This window comes from Cydia strobilella, chromosome 3 (genome assembly GCF_947568885.1).
Source record: "Cydia strobilella chromosome 3, ilCydStro3.1, whole genome shotgun sequence".
In the NCBI taxonomy this organism is placed as follows: domain Eukaryota; kingdom Metazoa; phylum Arthropoda; class Insecta; order Lepidoptera; family Tortricidae; genus Cydia; species Cydia strobilella.
Window position 1 is genome coordinate 21,943,274 of NC_086043.1, and position 17,140 is coordinate 21,960,413.

Here is a 17,140-nt window from a genome sequence, read left to right on the forward strand (position 1 = left end):
GGGCGACAGATCGGACCCATCGAATTACAGGCCTATCGCTATTACCTCCCTTCTCTCTAAGGTCATGGAGCGTATAATCAACGCAAAGCTCCTGAGATACCTAGAAGAACACGACCTGATCAGCGACCGTCAGTATGGTTTTCGCCACGGTCGCTCGACTGGTGATCTTCTAGTGTATCTCACTCACCGCTGGGCTTCGGCCATTGAGAGTCAAGGTGAGGCATTGGCAGTTAGCCTAGATATAGCGAAGGCGTTCGATCGGGTCTGGCATCGGGGTCTCCTGTCGAAGTTACCATCTTATGGATTGCCGGAGGGACTATGCAAATGGATCGCTAGCTTTTTGTCTGGCAGACGCATACGAGCCGTAGTAGACGGAAGCTGCTCCAATAGCATGGACATTAACGCTGGCGTTCCGCAAGGCTCTGTGCTATCCCCAACGCTGTTTTTGCTGCACATCAATGACATGTTGTCTATCGACGACATTCATTGCTATGCAGACGACAGTACTGGGGATGCCTATTACGCAGGCCGTGCCAACATCCCTCGTTCCGTGGTGCTAGAGAGTCGTGAAAAGCTTGTGTCGGATATTGAGGGCACTCTATCCAGAGTTTCGGTGTGGGGCCGGGACAATTTAGTGCGATTCAACCCCACCAAGACACAAGTTTGCGCGTTTACCGCTAAGAAAACCCCATTTACTGTGGTCCCACAGTTCGAAGGCACAGCCCTTACCATGTCAGGGAGTATTGGGATCCTCGGTGTCGACATCTCCAGTGACGTCCAATTCCGTAGCCACCTGGAAGGGAAGGCTGATCTGGCATCCAAAAAACTCGGTGTGCTCAATAAAGCACGGCGATACTTTACTCCGGGGCAAAGACTGCTGCTATATAAATCGCAAGTCAGACCCCATATGGAGTACTGCTGTCACCTTTGGGCAGGAGCACCTGGATGCCAGCTTGGACCCTTCGACTCAGTCCAAAGGCGCGCTGTACGAATCGTCGACGATCCCAAACTCACAAGCGGTATCGAACCTTTAAGTCTAAGGAGAGACTTCGCCTCCTTGTGTGTGTTCTACCGCTTGTACAATGGGCTGTGCTCTGAAGAATTGTTTGACATGATGCCAACGGCCGCTTTCTATCACCGCACCGCTCGCCATCGGCAGGGTGTTCATCCTCACACCCTAGCACCTAAATGGTCGCGTACTGTGCGGTTTAAGAGGAATTTCCTCCCGCGTACGCTTCGGCTGTGGAATGAGCTCCCTGCCGAGGTTTTCCCGAGGGGCTACAGTATGGGGTTCTTCAAAAAAGGAGTGTACAGGTTTTTTAAAGGGTCGGCAACGCGCGTGTAATATCTCTGGTGTTGCAGGCGTTCATAGGCTACGGTAACTGCTTACCATCAGGCGGGCCGTATGCTTGATTGCCACCGACGTGGTATAAAAAAAAAAAAAAAAAGATGACGCAAATGCATCTACTTCGCGTGTCCGAACCCCGAGAAATCCTCGGGGTTGACTGTCGCTCTTCCACGTGCGTTTTTGCAGCCGGACGTCCGTGAAAATTTAAAAAATGCCTCATTGCGTGATAAATTACTGCAATAGCCCAAAAATTGCAAGCACTCAAAGGCAAAAACATATTTCCTATCACAGGTAAGTAATTTTAAAATTATATTATGCGTAAATTTTGTACGAAAAAGTCGGCACGCTTGCGTCATCTAGCGTATATATTAAATCTGTGCTTCAATAAGCTTCTTTTTTATATTTATCTAAACACCAAGCATTTGCCTTTAAACAGTGAAATGGAACTGTTCATGAATACCAGAATGGAACTCCTCCACGACAAGTATTTAACGTCTTGGGGCTAATGTAATTGTTATGACATGCACTATGGTTGTTAATAATTTATATGTGGTATTTTCTATAAAAAGGGACCTTATTGTCGATGGCGCTTACGCCATTATTAACGGTGCTCCGATATAAATACAATGCCGCGCGGCGCTATGCGGCGTGTGCGCCATCGACAATAAGGTCCCTTTTCATAGAAAATGCCCCATATGGCATTTCAAACTGTTAGGTATGTGAAGTCGGTTTTTTTTTCTATTTGAGATTAATTGAGTAGAAATAGCAAAGAATTTTGAAAATATAAAGAGGATGAATCTGTTTTATATCAGTCGTGGACTCGCTTAGGCCTGGTTGTAATTGTAATAGCTCTCCAATCCCAAGTTAGGTAACTGGCGGATTGTGTCACTATGAAGCTTAGAGATAGGGTTTCCATGTGCTACGTACTAGTTAAGGAAACAGCAACTGCATTATATCGAAACTATTAAAATACCTATGTGAAACATCCTTAATTTGATTTTAACAATTATTACACGTAAAAGAGCGTCATCCCTATTGCATAGATTGCACGCTAGACGGCCCACTATACTCCGTTTTTTTCTAGCATTAGAAAGAACTCCACAGAAGTAAGCGTGCAGTATTTATCAGGCTCTTTAATTGATAACAGTAATGGAATTATCTGTTGTAGCATTGTCAATACTTATAATTTACTTCAAAAGTGCCCGATTTAGAACCACAAGCTTACTTAGCTGCGAAGTTCTTTAACTTTTTAATGCTAAAAAACTAAGTATAGGTGTACTCTAAGGATGTTAAGATTATCTTCGCATTTGTGGCCATAGTCAGTGATAGCATCTAGATCTTAACGTTACAGAGCCTGTAAATTCGAAATTTTAAACCGATACGATAACGTTTCGAAATCGTTTTGATAGAAAAGTCATACCATTAAAGGTTAAGACGATTGGACCGTGTCTCCATACAAACAAGTCCCTATTTTCCTCCCTGAACATTGACATTATTGTTAATCTTTTTCCACAGTTTGATGTACTATATTTAATCATTGCGCGTTTGATTTTTTGATTAAGTGTGAGTAAGAGTTAGGAGCGAAGAGCATTGCTCGTAGGACCGATGGCCGATGGGGCAGAAAGGTTCTTGAGTAGCGACCGCGAACCGGAAAACGCAGTAGGAAAAGACCCACAAGTCCCACAACAAGATGGATCTCGATGGGTGAGAGGGGCACAAGATCGGTCAGATCCCTAGGGGGAGGCCTATGTCCAGCAGTGGATTTATTTCGGCTGACATGATGATGATGATGTAGGAGTGAAAAACAAATACAATACAATTTTTTAAAAGCATCATCATCATCATCATGTCAGCCGATAGACGTCCACTGCTAGACATAGGCCTCCCCCAAGGCTCGCCACTCCGACCGATCCTGTGCCGCTCGCAACCACCGAATTCCCGCGACCTTCACCAGGTCGTCGCTCCATCTCGTTGGAGGCCTACCGGCAGTTCGTCTTCCGGTACGCAGACGCCACTCCAGAACCTTCCGGCCCCACCGGCCATCAGTTCCGCGAGCAATGTGCCCCGCCCACTGCCACTTAAGGTTTGCAATTCTGCGAGCTATGTCGGTGACCTTAGTTCTACTGCGGTTTTAAAAGCATAGGTACTTATTATAAGTATTAATTAAAATCGAAAAAACTAAGAACGGGGCTGCTCTGATGATTAATATAATCCAACAAGCTTCAAAGTTCAAACTCAATAATCAGGTTGCGTTGACCAAGAAACTCGAAAAAGGCAGTGTTTAAAAACAAATTAGAAAATGTATTAATTGATAAATGTTATATTGATTTAAACTTTCACGATTTTTACTCATTATTATTTACAACGACGGGACTTAATCGCGTAAAATAAGTATTAAAATTAACCTCCGACGTTCCGGACCCTCCGGGTCTTCTCCGAGACCACGGGGACAACGCCGTCCTCGAAACGTCGGAGGTAAATTTAATACTTATTTTACGCGATTAAGTCCCGTCGTTGTAAATAATAATAAATGTTATATTATTCGGTTAAAGATTTTCTTAATGACGATAGTTTATGACATTTGTCTTTTTATACATCAAATTGAGTAATTATATTTTCTACAATGTTAATTATACGCAGAGAGGATAATGAGTACTTCGTTTGCATTGAGAAGTGGTCAGGTACTGTCATCCCCTTTCCTCTTAACTCTAAAGTATAAGAAGCCACGAAAAAGCAGACCTTATCACATCGTAATAAGACTCACCCTTATAAAGTAAGTGCATTATGTACCTGATGGTATGTAGTCATAATGCTAAAATGCATAAAATGTATCTTTGTGTCACTGCCCACGATTTGAAATAAAATTGGCCCGATTTCGTATCGCTTTCCTTTAAAAGTATTCATAAACATGCGTTTTATAGTTGTGTTAGTACCTTTATGAGATAAGAATAGCATAAAACGATGCGATAGCATATGACTAATAAAATAGTTCTGCATGAGGGTAGGGTATGGACATTTAAGTAAGTAGTTTATTTTATTTTGCCTATTTTACTTTGACATACTTATATGACATATCTAAAGACGTACCTTACGAGCTATAACGGCCCAGCCTTGACATCGCGCGGCGGCGGCAGCGGAGAGCGGCGACCATGGTGGGAACGAATGGTCCGATCGCTGTGTCTCGCTCCAACCGCTGCCGCCGCCGCGCGATGTCGTGGCCGGGCCGTAAGAATGGAGCCAGTACTGACGCACACGAATTCGAGCCAATAGTGCAGTCTAACGCAACTAGTTGCGACCAATCGCGCGCGTGATGCGAACTCATCAACCAATCGCGTCTTTAGATACATAATATATTATGTCAATGGCCTGGGGCAATAGGGAGAGTACCCAAGAAGAGTGAATCGTAGTATCGGTAAACGCTAAACGAAAATAAATCAAGTGCGAGTCGGACTCGCGTTCCAAGAGTTCCGTACATAACACAATTTAAACAATTGTATTTTTAAATCACATTTACAAACGGGTCTCGGGTAATTGTATTTTTTTATGCGAAACGTGAGTGAATTGTCTTAAATTTAAAAAACCCTTAGGCGTCGGATCAAAAACTAAGTAATTAAGTCCGACTCACGCTTGACTGCACATTTCTAATAGGTTTTCCTGTCATCTATAGGTAAAGATCTAATTAGTGTATTTTTTTGCAAAATTTTAGATCCAGTAGTTTTGGAGATAAGGAGGGGGGGGGGGGGGGGGGAATGGTAATTTTTTGCCTATTTTCTTGAATAACTTCTAAACATTTTACCCTAAAATTATTAAAAATAAAATACTTGAGATTCTCACAATGAGCTCTTTCATTTGATATGTAACACGAAATCTTTATTTTTAATTTTCTCATTTACTAACTATCTCAAAAGTGGCCTCCGTGTTTAAAATTCATTCACGTTACATGTTCGTCTTTGGGCCACAAACTTACATATGTATACCAAATTAATAGGCTATGACAGACGGACAGACAGACGCATGATTGATCCTATAAGGGTTCCGTTTTTTCATTTTGAGGTACGGAACCCTAAAAATGTATCAGGATGACAGATGCGACGAAAAGTCACGTGATTATTTCCAGGTGATTTCCAGACATTATTTTAGCCTTGATTGTTTTCTATCAATGCCTGTCATCTTGGCTAGGCCTCCTGAAGCCCAACCGTTCTTGGAGATCTATTATATACCTACATTATAGTGATAATAATTAAGCTGTATAAATAAAATAATAAATGTATATCTCCACACGCAGCATAACTTTCCCTTCTCTCGTCACAGTCGGTTATAGTTGCTGGCTACTGTTTATCGATCTCTCGATGCTTCATTGATTACCATAGTCTAGTGGCCTTGATCCTTTCGTCATTACCGAAGGCTAGCATGAAGTATGTTGCACACTATTTAGGGTAGGACAGGTATCAGGTAAATAATACTGTTATAATTGTTTATATATTTTTAGAAATTAAATGTGTGTAATTTTCATAATAGTTATTTACGATACAAGTGCGGAAAAGAGGAAATTACGAATTACCTATTCGCACGTGTATCGTACAACGTTTTACAGTACATATATGGCCCTTTAAACTTTCGACATATGCACGAAAAGTGCTCTTTTACGCACTAGTGCGAGAAAGTAGCACCATATGTACTGTAAAAAACTTTTTAAACTACTTACAGTATTTTTATTGAAGCTTTGTGCGTAAGTATAGCATTTACTTTTCATCACACTTGCTCGAAAAAAATTATTAAAATGCATGTGCTCGAAAAGTGCGTTTCCTACGGAGCCATATCATGCGGACAGTACTACTTTTCCGCACTAGTGCTTTTTGTTTTCAATTTTTTATGGCATTATATGTTTTTTTTTTATTTACTCGCACAATACATAGTAAAACATTGTATGATACACGTGCGTAAAGATGATTTCCGACTCGTATTCCTTTATACACTCGCTCGTGAATAAAATTCCACTCGTCGGAAATCATATCTTTCCGTACTTGTTGCATAAATAGCTATTTCATGCAGGACAGGTGTCACGAAGGACTAAGGCATATTGATCCCGCGGGAGTTATGGATTGTGAAAAAAGGCTATTTCACTTTTTAAAATTATATTACTAATTCATACGAATTAACTAGGTAGGTATAAATGAATTTTACTTTTGATGAAATTTAATAGTCGGATTATTGCCGGATAGATCTCATAGATCTGTAATTCTGTGCCTTCGACGCCTAACTTATCAAAACATGACATTTTACAAAATAATTATAGGTATTTAAAATGTATTTTCACATCACCAATTCGAAAAAGGGGTTTTTCTTCCCTGCTAGGAGGGATCAAAATGGCACTTTTCTGCCCTGCTAGGAGGGATCAAAGTAACACTTTTCTGTTCTAGGACACTATTTTTTTTTTACACATTATTATTTTATAAATAATATTTTTAAACGTCATAATTACCTCATAGGTGATGTAAAAGCAGTATGTGTCACATGGTAGCAAAATTATTTCCATCTTGGGCGTAACACACTTGAATCCCTCACTACGCTCAGGATTCTACTTTAGAATCCCTCGTTACTCTCGGGATTCTTTTATAGAATCCTTCGCTTCCTTTAGGATTCAATGTACGCCCTCGCCGTAAATATGTCATTTTGTTCCCTTGTAACACAATTTAATCTACTATTTCAGGAACAAGAAAGATATCAGGCACGTGTATAAGTAAGATTGTAGTAAAAACTGTTTCGTGCTAGACCGTAAGGTAGTTCTCCCTCACTTGTCATTCAGTGTTCGCGCACAATCGTGTATCCATGCTAATGTAGACGGAACTCTTTCATTCATGGCTGGCGCTTGACTGAGAAGAGTAATACAAGAAACCAGAAAGGCTAGATTTTGACATTAGACTACAAAACTGACGATCGGAACTAAAGGGGCCCACTGACTATCAGTTCGCCGGACGATATCGGCCTGTCAGTTAGAACAAAAATTTGACAGTTCCGAACAACTGACAGGCCGATATCGTCCGGCGGACTGATAGTCTGTGGGCCCCTTAAGGGATGTTTTTGTCCTTTTAGCTACAAAACCCAAAAAACTTGCCTTGCACTGGACATGAGAGTCCTCCATAACTCGAAATATTTAACCTCATTAAGACGAAGTAAACAACGATTCCCTTCACGACTATCCAACTAGGTATAAATTTTATCTCCATAACTCGAAAACTGAAATTTGACCTCTATATCTCGAAATTACTTATCAACAAAGCTTTGTAACTCGAAGGAATTAATAAGACCGTACTTTATGCGTATGTAATAAATTACCTCTAATGAGAATTTTTCATCCATTTTACCTCTGTAACTCGAAGCCTCTTTAAGACGAATAACAACCTCTGTAACTCGATACCCTCTATAAAACTCGTTAACACGAACTTTTTGGCGTGTCCCTTCAGAGGGCCTAGGGACGTGTTGCCTCTCTGTCGCACTTGTAAATTCGTATGTAAGTGTGACATGGAGGCAACACGTCGAACGTGGTTTGCGGTAGGCCCTCAGATTCGTGCTATCGAGATTCCACTGTATAGATAATCAAGTAAGCTTACTTATTTGGCCAATGTTTAGGTAGCCTAGGTACCTTCCAACTTCCAACTAGATACTCTATCTGTTAAGCTCAGCCAGTTCGACCAGCCCGGTTGAGTACGTCGTGAGTCGTAAACCTACGACCCGGGGCCAAAACTTTCCCCCGATCGTGCGATAACGCGTCCATCTTCATTGATTATGATAACCTGTGCCATAGCTAAAGACATAGAAACAAAATTATGTCCATTGTGCATTGTAAACTTACAACTCATACACATAAACACATAATTTATTGTAAGTATGTATCAATTTAAACTTTCACGATTTTTACTCATTATTATTCACAACGACGGGACTTAATTGCAACTAAACTAACGTAATTAAACTTATTTTACGCGATTAAGTCCCGTCGTTGTGAATAATAATATGTATTCAATTGTTAAAGTACTGTCTGTAATAGTAAATAATAGTGTTATTGTTTTATGATACAACTTTGAAAGTAAAGATACAGAATGTTTTTTAAGTGCAATATTTTAGCGAACAAAAATTTACTCCCAAAGAAACAACCATTTTTTTTTTCTCTATTTCGGGGTTGATCCCATAGTAAAAGTTGTTCAGTAGGTAGCTTGACCAATATATTCACATCGTAAAATATTGCAGGTCTTTGAAAAAACATACTGTATAAGCGAGCTTGCATACGCGACTTTTTATAAACATGTACCTAATAACACTGATTTAAATTTACCAAGTCAAGTCGTTCAAGTTAATAAACAAGACCAAGTGCGGGTAGTTCGAAAAACTCGCTCGCCTAGAAGATGTTGATCTGTTGATGTCAACTTGAGCCAGTCTTCTCCGAGATCACGGGGACAACGCCGTCCTCGAAACGTCGGAGGTGAATTTAAAACTTATTTTACGCGATTAAGTCCCGTCGTTGTGAATAATAATGTACCTAATAGGTAAACCTTTTATTGGGAGAACCTTGCAATTCCTTGAGAAATTACAATACAAGGGCGCGTAATGGGCCGATAGTTTTTGCGTGCAAGTGTCGATACTTTGCTGACTAATTATAATTATATTGCTGGTGCAAAAAATTCAATCAATCGGTCAAATTATCACATGAGATATCAAGGTTTGTTTAGTCGGTGTAACGTAAAAATTGATATTTTACGGTTAATAATTGACACTTATATACATAAACCTAAGGTTCTCAGTTAAAATAAGTCTTAGCTTCGAATCACAATAGGGTATTTGACTATTTTGACTGTATTTAAAATAAAATATTTTACACCATGCATGAAATAAAGCACCAGAAGATTCATAGAGAAACGTAGACAGCAGTTATTTTTAGACACAATTTATATTTTAAAACTCGTATAAAACTATAAAGAGTAGGTAATTTGATTGTGACGTTACATGCTAGTGTTTTATATAAATTCCATAGTAGCAAAGCCTAGCAAAATCGTTTTGACAGTTCGAAAAAAGAAACTGATTTGACTAGTAGTCAAATACCCTATTCTCAAATTATATCCATTTTTACTTTACTGCGCCTATAAAGCCCATAAAACTGATGTCTGTTGTGTCTATAACCTAAACCTAAACATACAATTAGCATTATCACGGCAAAGCTCATCCAATGCTCTCTCCGCTTTCCCGCCTCGCGCCTGCGCAGAACATAACGGCGCGCCGACCGACGCGGACGCACGCGAGTGCTTGTGTTCCATATTCGAAAATCGAAAACTGTGCTGTGTTGTGATTTTGTTTGTGAACTGTGACTTTTATATGCGGTGAGTGTGTTTTGTTTATTGGTACTTCTATTATTTTTTGACGATTGCCTTTTGTTTTTTATAGGCTCTGTGTAGCGATATTTTTGTTTTTGCAAATTTTTCGAAAAGTTTTTCTAAGGTGATGATTCGCGGTGAAGTTTAATTTTATTTGCGGTACTTTTTAAGTGGGTTTTTAAGAAAAATAGGTTTGTTTGATAATTGCGGCGCGGTGCCGTTATGTTCGTCTGTCTGTTCGGTTCTAGCTCAGTAACGCCGTTATGCCTGAGCACATTTGGATTGAGTTTGCGTTGATTGCTTGTGATTTGATGGAACGATCTGTGCAATGAGTATTGGAAGATAATGAATGATAGTGATGATGAATTAAATGGATTACGTATTTTTAATAATCGTAATTTTGTGTGTGCAGTTAGAATTTATAGTTTAATTTAAAACTATAAAGTATAACAACAACTTGGTTATCATAAAACGAAAGATTACAGTAAAAATTACCTTACTTAATAAACAATATTTTAACTAATTTTTTGACATACTCTATAAATCTGGCGCAAAATTTTTATATTTTATTTGAGATAATTTGTTATTGTAAATACTTAACAAACTACATCATAATTTTTATTTTTGCCAAAAAATAAGTGAATATTATACTGAGCAACTTTTACTATGGGACCAACCCCGAAATCGCGAAAAAAATTTTGGCTGTTTAATACATTTTGGCTGGTCTATTCTCTATCAGAGTAAATTTCTTTTCGCTATTTCGTGGTTGGTTCCATAGTAAATGTTGCTCGGTATAATCCCAAAACCTCCCTGGCCACGGAAATGCATTTATATTTTACACCCTGTATACTACCTAAAATATGACTACCTTTTTCTATTTATTGTAGGCATAGGCAATAATAAAATATTTAGGTAGTACATTTATAAACAAAAATTGCTAAACTTTGCAATTCAATATAGATTACGCGACAAAAACACTGTGGCTAAAAACAATTTGTAAAAGATTTCAATATAAATTGATATAAAAGAGCGTCTGATAGTCACAGCAGCAGCAGCTGTACACACACATAAACTAGGCCTAATAATTAAATATATGAACATACGAATATTGCCACGTGTCCATATTGTATGAAATTCCTACACGCAGGTACTCACTTGTTTACGTGTAAAGGCTTCTACAGACGATACTGCAATAAATGGCATGTGATTTTAGATTATTGCTGGCTAACTAGGAGCATAGAATTCAATGGATCGACCAAAAACCGCAATGTATGCAAATCGCATGCGATTATCGGTGATATATTTTTATTTATTAAAAGTCATTTATTGTCGCTGTAAAAAAAACAGTAATAGAGGTACAATAAGCTTAAATTACAGCAGTATAAGTACAAGTACATATTAGGAGATGTCATAATAGTAAATACCTGTAGGTACCTACTTAAAATTATTTTTTCTCTAAATCTAAATTAAACTATCGTGAGACATATTTCAAAATATTTAGATCACTACGGTTTCACTCACTATTTTTTAGTCGCTTTTTGCGACATGTTTCGGACTCTTCGAGAGTCTTCGCTCAGGCTCGAGTGTCCGCCCTGTCCGCCGATTAATTTACTCATATCATAATAATAAACCTTGTTGATCTATTTAATATAATTACAAAATACTATTTACATATTGAGATTCCGAATAAGGAACTCCTGCCTAACTTTCCAATAGGGTATTTGACTACTAGTCAAATCAGTTTCTTTTTTCGAACTGTCAAAACGATTTGGAATTACTACTACTATAGAATTTATATGAAAAACTAGCAAGTGACGTCACAATCAAATTACCTACACTATAGTTTTATACGGGTTTTAAAATAGAAATTGTGTCCAAAAATAAATGCTGTCTACGTTTCTCTATTAATATTTGCGTGCTTTATTTCATGCATGTTGTATAATAATTTATTTTAAATACAGTCAAATAACTTATAAGCATAGTCACGACGTTACAGCATACTAAAATGACCAAGTTGATATCTTTACTAACCACAATTATGCAGTACGCAGTATTGTTTCAACTTCGAAGCGTAATACGTGATATAACTTCTAAAGCTTCCGTCTGGTTACATCACTATCACTAACAAATGAATTAATTGAATGCAGCACTAATAAGCGTGAGATTGAAGACTTTTTAAAAGGGTCATAGTGTTATTTAGTGATATCTGCATTTCACTTCTACGTACCGTAGAAAGTTACAACTTTGCCTTTTCAACATAGCTTTAAGCAGTAGAAGCGAAATATCATAAAACTAGTAACAGATACACCTCCGTTTCAATCTGTGGTTTATAGCTAATCATATTGCTGGCAACACTGGCCTATTAGTTGAAGTGTTCCTAACTTCAGTCACGCGTGAGCCGGCTTCAAGTGAGGACGTGTTTTTTGGCGGGCAAAAAAAGAAAAAAACTTTGGTGGAATATCGGTCCAGGAGAGTCCTACAGGGATGTAGTTTTAACTGTAAATAGTATGCAGCTTAGAAACGATGTAGACGAAAATTCAACACGTTATATGCATTACTTTTGTAATTATGATCGTGGGCAATCTCATGATCGTATTTACGTATCACTTTTCACAACATTGCCCAGCACATTTTTACCGTTAGGGTTGTCACTAGTATGTATGTTATTATTGACTTGCGAGGAGGCATTTACCATGCAACGTTGTTTAAAGTTATTTTGCTAATTTTAAGAGGACATATAAGCAACAACTGCTTTATTTATATTACTTTATACTTCCTTTGCAGTTTAAAAAAGTTTCTTGTTATGTTATCTGTAGTTACCTACTTTTAATGCTTAGTAAAATTGGCAGTGCTTTTGAATAATTAATATTTTTGTTAATTTATATATTTTTGTATACTTCCTTCCTTTGCAGTAAAAAAAATTATGTTGAGTTTTGATTGTTTCTTTATAATTTGGGTAAAAGTAAAAATTGACAACCCTAGCATATTTAGGATTGTGTATGAAGAATCGCATTTTTTTTATGACTGCCCACATAAGTTTGGAGGTGAATTACTGAACTTAGTGACTTAATACCTATACGACAAAACTATGCCATGTTTAGTCTGGATTATAGACTTTGATTCATGACCACAAAGTTGATAATCGTGGAGTTAAGAGACTGTAAGCAAAAGTGGGCAATCTTGATTTTTTTTCATTTTTTTGGCCCGCCTGTTTAAGACCCATTTTCTACAGTACAGAAACTTATTTCTACTATGGTTTGCTCACTCACATAAAGAAGAGTATGTCAATATGTTATTGCCACAGATAAGTAATGCAATATGGACCAAGAAACTTGAAAAAAAAGTAAAAGACTGCAAAAAGCGGGCAAAGTTGTACAGTTTTACGGTATTGCATCTCTTTCGTCAGCTACTATACACGGTGGCTATAAAATAAGTGCATTCCCGTTGCCAGGGAGGTTTTGGGATTATACTGAGCAACTTTTACTATAGGACCAACTCCGAAATCGCGAAAAAAAAATTGTCTGTTTCATACATTTTGGCTGGTCCATTTTCTATGGGATTTTAATTGCCAATTCGAACGTACACGGATATCAGAATGACATCTAACTGATGTCATTCAGTTATCGTGCATTTCACTCGTAAGTTAGTGTCCGTACATGTATTGGCGCGGAAGAAACGCACGATAACTATATATGATTCAAATATCATTCTCATATCAGTGTACGTTCAAACTGGCCTGCAGGACATAGCTGACGGTTTTATGGTAATATACGAGTAACAAACCCAGATGGCACAAAGGATGCCCAAAAACTCCCCCTAACATCTAATACCACCTGTCGTAAGGTCACTGGTGCGTAACGACCTCTACCATCGTTTGTTTATTCGATACTCTGCGTGAAATTAAAATTTTCTAGGATTAGTGAAGCGTCCAAACTTATTAGGCAATGAATGCTCAAAAAAAGTTATAGAGGGAAATGCTTGGAACACAATTTTTGACTGCGTAACTTTGTTTGGACACTTTGGACTGGTTAGGAGGTGAACATATCAAAAGTGGTAACCCTGGTGCCGGGGGGGGGGGGTCCGGTTTGAAGGTTCCATTTTTCGCTTTTTAGGGTTCCGTACCTAAAGGGTAAAAACGGGACCCTATTACTAAGACTCCGCTGTCCGTCTGCCCGTCTGTCTGTCACCAGGCTGTATCTCACGAACCGTGATAGCTAGACAGTTGAAATTTTCAAAGATGATGTATTTCTGTTGCCGCTATAACGACAAATAATAAAAAGTACGGAACCCTCGGTGCGCGAGTCCGACTCGCACTTGGCCGGTTTTTTCGATTATATCTCGGAAACTATGTGTCTGAGCGACATGGCCACTTATACAAAATGAAGTCTAGTTTTTCGATATCTTTTATAGTTTTTGAGATATCCGCTCTTGAAGGTTTATTTAGGGCTCTCAATTTTATTTTGTTATCTACATCAATGAAGCTACTAGGCCATCTTTGGTATCGTTTTCGTATAAATCGGAAGTGCCTAATTCATTTATGGTATCATATTGACACCATTCCGAAGTAAAAACATATAAGCTTTAAACAAATAACTTGTACATAAAAACCTAACCAAGTTATATACCTAAACCTTCCGCAAGAATCACTCTATTGATAGATGAAAACCGCATAAAAAACCATAGTTTTTGAGTTTATCCCGAGCATACAGACAGAAGCGCCAGGGACTTTAGTTTTATAATGAATATGTACCTAGTGATTAGTCTTGAGAGTATATGATTTCCTCTCCTGGGCTATAACCGCGAAAATCGAAGTTCGCAAATTGCGGTCATTTTTCTCTGTCACTCTAATTACGCCTACATTAGAGTAAAAGAGAAAGATCCCTGCAATTTGCGAATTTCGGTTTTCGCGGTAGCCCCGCTGACCCCTCATATTAAATATATGGTAATGTGAAATGTTGTTTGATCGACAAGTGCTGAGGAAATCGCTTCAAGATATTTTTAATAACTATTGTAAATAAAAAAAGTGAAAAATAGTTTAGAAAAACAAATTTTCATTTATAAATCATTTATACGTAAAATTCTAAAAAGGTACCGAAATGCGACAAATTATTTGCTTATTGATTGCACATTATTGTACATTCGTTGCTTTTGTTTTTATATGGCGATTCTATTGGTACCTATTTATTTAGTTTTAGTCATGACTTCAAGTTAGTATAGCCAAAGAGGATATATAAGAGTATAACTGTCATAGTAAATTTTGTAGCCACAGTAAATTCACTGCCATCTATCGACACACGATTAAAACTAAAAGTGAAGATGGTTAAAAAAACTTAAAAATACCATAACCGTATTTATATATGGATAAATGATTGCATTTATTATTTTTATATGATTTTGACTCGATACGCGTTAAAATGGTTAAATAACAAACGAAACCGTCAACGCCATCTAGTCGAGAATAGGCCAAAGGTGGTAAAACGTGCTGGTGCCATCTGTTCGAGAATCAAAATTTCTTGATTTCCGAGGCACGTTTTTTCGTTAGACTGTGTTTTCGTCTTATACGGAGTTACATAGTCTTTGGTATAGTAAGTGTATCTAAGTTATAAAACAAGTACATTTCGATGCTAGTGCGGAAAGTATGTCATTACCCCACGAGTACCGAGACATCTTGCCACGAGCCGTAGGCAAGTGGCAAGACTCGGGACGAGTGAAGAATGACATTTCCGCACGTGTATCGAACGACGTTTTTTAATACGGTTGCGAAAAAATAAGAAAAGCAACAAGTAAGGAATGGAATTCGAAACTTTTATATTATTAATTCTGTGACATCATTGACATTGACATTATGAAGAGGTGTTTTTCTAGCTTTTATTCGACTAGAATAGATCTTGTTATTATTATTGAACCCACTTCAATGAGTTTTTTTTTCAAATGCATGTTCTACAAAACAGAAACAATAGTAAATATTAAAACATTGTACTATTATTACCTAAATATCGTTATTTACGATTATTTGTGTATCGTATATTTATAAAAACAATATCGAATGTTGCCTTTGGAAACTTAAAACATTCTTGCAGTAAGAAAATACGCCTCTTCTTTGACAGGCGTTCCGTTCCATTCAGACAACTTATTAAGAATGGTTTTTCAACATTAAAAAATAAACGTGTTATAATACTTATAATGATGAAGAGGCAAGTAATAAAATATGAAATATGCATATTTTTCGTATTCTTACATTAACAGTAGGTTTTTATGTTGATTACGACGTTTAAAGGAAACTAATATTAACACTCATCAATAAGTAGTCATGAATTGGAACAAGTAAAAATTTAAAAACATTTTAAAAGTAAAAAGCACTAGTTCGCGAAAACCAACTTTCCGCACGCTAAACAGCCACGAAAAGTAGCACTTTTTGAGCAACTGTATTAAAATCATATTTATTTACATTGCATAACAAGCCAGTTTATATTATAATTCTAGTCGTTATAAAACATTAACATGTCCCATCGTTAAAGTTACATATAAACGGTAACTTATTTGCCGACGCGTAAAAACAGTAAAAGTATTCAAATAACAAATTTAATATTTATAACGTACATTAATTGATGTGTGTGAAGTCCCCAATCCGCATTCTGTTAACGTGACTGCCTGTTGCCACGTGCTGTGGGACGTAAGTATACAAATGTGTTCGTGATGATAATACAATCATTGTTTATATGATATAAAGTCCAATTACACGAATTTTCGAATGAATGACTGCAAAAAAATAGCAATATGATAGATTTTTTGCCGCTACTGTACCTTTACGGCTTTACCATTGTGTAAAAATTAAGTCTTCTTGTAGAAAATACTTGCTGAATCCAGATTGAGCGCTTATACTTTTCCAGGGGGCATTCTGTTGATATGAAACTTGGATGAATATGAATTCCACTTTTATCTATACATTTACACGATCTTCCCCAATATCAACATTTTACTCGACTGCGTCTTAACCAAAAAGTAGGGTTATATATGGGTTGAAATGCTGCTGATTCTGGGATCGCTGTTTTCATGTCTTAAAATTTGAACTGCGAACTTGGCGGGGCCGTTCCGCTGTAGCGGCGTTGGTGGGGATGCAGAGGAAGAGGAGTGTCGGTGTTACGATGTGCCGTTCTCGCTGTCCTCTGCAGCCGAATTGTGGTTTTGCGGCAGAACCATAGACCTGATCTGTCGCCGGGCGCTGGGGTTCTAATCGTATGTATTGAAAGAGATGTTAACTATAGGGTCAAACCACGGGTAAGAGGATATTACACTATCCTTCGTAACAACAATTGTAACTTACAAGAAATAGCTGCGCATTTCGCTTGAATTAGGTATGACTAGGTACTCAAGTGAAAATGAAATAAATAACATCCCCATTCTAAGAACAAATTAAATTATTTTC

At 37.6% G+C, this 17,140-nt stretch overlaps 2 protein-coding genes across 3 annotated transcripts in view; one reads left to right on the forward strand and one right to left on the reverse strand.

Moving 5' to 3' along the window:
* The window catches only part of LOC134756102 (phospholipid scramblase 3-like), a 455,878-nt gene that overhangs the window by 309,680 nt on the left and 129,058 nt on the right, over positions 1-17,140 (reverse strand). The window lies entirely within an intron of this gene.
* The window catches only part of LOC134756094 (uncharacterized), a 219,183-nt gene continuing 211,660 nt past the window's right edge, over positions 9,618-17,140 (forward strand). For both annotated transcript variants that reach the window (XM_063692901.1, XM_063692902.1), the window contains exon 1: positions 9,618-9,720. The gene's annotated coding sequence lies outside the window, so the exon portion shown is untranslated. The remainder of the gene's footprint in view (positions 9,721-17,140) is intronic.